The 4,572-nt window shown below is 55.7% G+C and overlaps 1 pseudogene; it reads right to left on the bottom strand.

Moving 5' to 3' along the window:
- Nucleotides 1-2,271: 2,271 nt before the first annotated feature.
- LOC149338398 (U2 spliceosomal RNA) lies at nt 2,272-2,442 on the bottom strand (annotated as a pseudogene).
- Between the last annotated feature and the right edge of the window lie 2,130 nt (nt 2,443-4,572).

Consider the following 4,572-nt stretch of genomic DNA (forward strand, 5'->3'; position numbering starts at 1 on the left):
TCGTTGGAAGCTCGGTGCAGCTGACTGGGAGCTATTTCGGGATAAGGTCTCTCTTGATAAACTATTTACAGACAATCTCAGTATTGATGAACGAACGAAGTGTCTACGTCTTGTATCATTGCTGCGGCACGTCTTGCTATTCCTGAATCCTCGGGAGTGGTTCGACAGCACCACAAAGAGCGGTATAAAAAAGAATGTGGAGGGGTGAAAAAGAAGCGCTCAACACACGAGAATCTTGTTATTTTAAAAAAAGCAAGAGCTAATGCACGGCGTATCCGTCGGAATACCGAGAAAGTGTCCTGAAAAAACAACTTGGCGCTGAGCGCCCGAGCAACCGTGGCCACACAAGGTAGCCCGAGGCCTCCTTGGTTCGCGGGGACGTGCAGGAGGCGCGGTAACGCTGCAACTCGAGCGATATAGAAGGCGAAAGCGTAGGCTCGTGTTTTGACAATGGCCACTTTCGCATCAAAAGAGCTCAAACTGGGCCGCCCCTGCGAGTACTTTTGTCGTCCGCGTGACGACGGCTTCGCACGTCCGGGGAGAAACGCCGGGCTGTTCGAAAGCGACACCCAGTACCCGCACTGCGTCTACGAACGGAATCGGGATCGGCAGCGGCTCCCTGAATGAGCCCAATCGTAGGGCGTTGCTCTTGGCGGCGTTAAGCTCCGCCACTGACAGTGCAGCGTATGTGTCGAAAATGGCCAGGAAGTGTCGAAAACTCTCGCAGTCCCGTACAAAAATGCAGATGTCATCTGCATAAGCAAAGACCGCAATAGTCTCTTGCCCCGTCAATGGGAACCCGAGGAGGCGTGGGTGAGAGGCCACAGACCGCAACAGCAGGTCCAACAAGCAGGTCCTTGCGAGTGGTGGAGACAACGGACATCCCTGGCGCACGCCTCGTGTCACTGGAAAGGGCGGCAACGCCCTGACATTGAGCAACAGCTCGCTCTCTAAGTCTATAAAGTAAGGCGATGCTGTTCGTGAAAATTTCGGGCAAACCGAAACACCGGAGCTCCTGGAACAGGTTAGGCATGGCCGACCCTGACGACTGCCTTCGACTGATCCAAGAAGACAAAGACCCCGCGAAGCCCCTTCGCATGCGCGTACGCAAAGACGTCCCGCGTCAACGCCAGCGACGCGAAGACGGATCGCCCCGGTACAGTACACGATTGGTACGGGCTGACGAGGCCGAGAACGCAGCGGCGAGGTCTCCGTCGCTGACGCACGGGCTAGACGGCAGACCGTTACGTGCACCACTGGAACCCCGATCTGCTCCACTGGCACCTACTTCCCAGCGATGAGCAGCGAGCCCTTCGCTACCATTTTCGCCGCCTGCGCCATGGTAGCCAGGCCACCAGGAAACGGAAACCTCCGAGATGCTGCAGGTCTGTCAGCCCCCCGATTCTGACCACCTCCTCGAGGATGTCGATGAGGCGATCGGCCGGAACTGGTTCCGGCACTGAAAACAAAAAACATTGCGCCTTTTTGGGACTCACGGCTGGGCACGGTCGCTCTATCTCGGGGACCAGGTCACCACGGCAGGAGCGCGGTGCCGGGCAGCAGAACGGCAGGAAGGACCTCCGGGACGCTGGATCCGGGGGCCCGCCTGGACAGGAACCTTTCGAAGGTCCGCTGGCTCGACGGGCAGCGTAACGGCCTCTCTTAGCCAACATGCCGAGAAGCGATAATCCTGATAAGCCCTGGCTTGAAAACCGTCTGCATTGGGAGGGGGAAGAGCAGAGGGAGCGCGCTGACCGTTCTGTACTCGTGGCCGAGAAGAAAAGACACGGGACTCAGCATGTTACATACACTGTTACACTCGTATCTACACTCGCATATTAGCCAAAAGGCTAAGATGATTCCGCAAGACCGGTTATTCTGTTTTCTATCTTGCTTCTCTCACGCCAGAAAGCCCTGCCAGAGACACCTTGAAAGGGCAAAAGGAAGCGCGCAGAGAGCAGGTTTTATCCCGAGGCCAAGGGCGCCGCGTCAGAGGTATATATGACAATTTGCTCTTGGCCAAACGCCCGAGAATGCACGAGCCATCTCGTTTTTTTTTTTGTTTTTTCTGTTCACCGAGCATCGAAATCCTGTGACTCCCGCGGAAAAGCGGATAGCGAATAAACGTGAACGCACGCCACTCAGCAAGGCAAGCGCAGACCAGGTGGGCTGTCACACAGCACTGGGCAGGTTTGCTGTTTCTGAGCTGATTGTCCTGTTGGGATCACGTGGTCTGATTTTTGAATTAGGTTTTTACTTCCCCAGAGAAGGAGTCGCTGGGCCGGTCCCGGAGATAGTGCAGCGCCGGGTGGGCCCGTAGCGGTGGTGGGGCAAGCCCCGAACGCTCCGCCGCGCTACAAAAATCAGCTTTAACATCTTGGGTCCAAATAGGATCACATATCAGATATTAAGCTGATAAGAACAGATACTACATAAAGGGAAGTTTATTGACCCCATACAATCAATCAGTGTGTACACAGTACAATTTTGCACACAAAAAAGGCCAAGATTACACAGATGCATATCATTAGCACAGCCTCGTCGGCTCGTGCTACAGGCACAAAGAACAATTAAATAAAAATGAAAACACATTCTCACACGTGGTGACACAAATATTTACATTGTCAAAAAGACGCAAAGATCGGGACATGAAAAAAAATGGGGGGGGGGGGGGGGGGGGGGGGGAGGCCTGGCTGATACGGCAGAGCCGGCATGGCCAGACCGTTCCCGCGGACAACAAAATACCTCGTGTGCCAGCGTCGCAGAAACTGTGCTTCTCCATCTGTATCGAGTTGGCCAGGCAAGTACTGCCAAAGGAGAAGCCGCCGGTTCTGCAGCGCCGGGTACATAGCTCTGGCCGATTGCCGGCGGGCTTCGGCCAGACATCGCCGGCGCCACAACACAAAGATGGTACACATGTACACTAGCGTCGCGAAGAGGCCACGAAGGCGTCAGACACCCGGCCTGGTGCGAATAGAAAACATCCGAGACAATAAACGCCACATAACGCGGTCAGCGGAACACTAGAAAAAAAATAGGGCGCGCCGTTTCCCTTGCACGACAGTTGGGGCGCCTATCGTCTCGCACCACGCGCCACGACAAGAGGCGCTCGCGGGTCGGGAGGACCCCCCGCGCCGCCGCCACTCAAAGTCGCGCACTTCCGCCGGTAAGCGGCACGTTGCCCACGACGACCATTTGCTCGCTGCTGTGCGGTATTGGACGTCGGCGCTCAAACGGGCGCACGCGATCACCTCGCATACGCGACTCGGGGGAACCTCAGAGAGGTCCACGTCCGGTAGGTCGGACTCGAGGGACATCTTGAGCCCGGCTGCAGCCCTGTAATAGGGCACGGGTGTCTCGGCTTGTGGTCCTGTGTGGCGTCCTGGGGCAAACGCTCGTCTGGCTGTACTCAGCCAGTAAAGGAGTAACGAAAGCCCTGGGTACGCGTCGTTATTAACCAGGTTCACTACCAGCTTCACACTTCGAACACATGCCATGGTGGCGACACATTGTAGTCCGAGACCGCCACGGGTGGGCGGTAGTTGGCACAGGTGGCGGGCCACTACGGCAGCTCCGCCATCCCTCAGAAAACAGCCCGTGAGGGAAGCCAGGCGGCCCGCTGTGCGTCGCGGCATGACAGCAACGCGCGCAACATGCAAGGCGAAACGGAACGCGCGGCTCTTGATTATGGCCACCCTGGACTTTAGCGTCGTGTTGAACTGGGCGGCGTGAGAGAGCGCCCGCGGTCCTGGAAACGACCTCGTCCCATGTGCGAGGAGAGACGCCGCTTTGGTGGAAGAGAACTCTCAACACTCGAACGGCGTCTACAAACGGGATGCGAACCGGAAGGGGGTCGTCGAAAGAGCCAAACCGAAGAGCGTGGCTCTTTTCGGGATTCAGCTGGGCTCCCGAAAGCGAGGCGTACTCCTCGAACGTGGCCAGGAACTCTCGTACACTCCGGACGTCGCGGAGAAAGATTGAGATGTCGTCGGCGTAGGCCGACGACATCACTACACTACACTACACTATGCTACACAAAGAAAAATTTATTTGAACACCAAGACTATACAGAAACAAATAAGAGATATTAATTCGAAAGGAAAACAAAACGATCCAGTAAAAACCTCGCAATACAGGGACATTACAAAAACACTGCACAGAAGAACATCGGCATAGACACACCGGGTATCCCCAGTCACATAGTAATCGTTAAATAAACTAACAAATGAAACGGAAAGGGGGGGGGGGAAGCTCAGCCCCCTAAACTATGTGCTGGACAGACATAACACTAAGTCACTCTCTAGGGAGAGGGGAGCGGGAGAACTCATCGTGAGGCCTCTCACCCCAGTTACAAACGTCATGGCACAAACGCGAACAAACAATACATTAATAGAGTAAAGCTGGCATGCCAACTCTGCCATCGCGCACCACATAAAACCTTGTATGCCAGCGCAGCAGAAACCGCTCCTCTCTGTCTGTTTCGAGTCGGTCAGAGAGGTATTGCCACAAGAGGAGGCGGTGGTTCTGCAGCACTGGATACATGGCTCTCGCCGGCTGCGTGCGGGCTTCGGC

The sequence above is a fragment of the Amblyomma mixtum genome, chromosome 6 (genome assembly GCF_055824585.1).
Source record: "Amblyomma mixtum isolate Tamu chromosome 6, ASM5582458v1, whole genome shotgun sequence".
NCBI lineage: Eukaryota > Metazoa > Arthropoda > Arachnida > Ixodida > Ixodidae > Amblyomma > Amblyomma mixtum.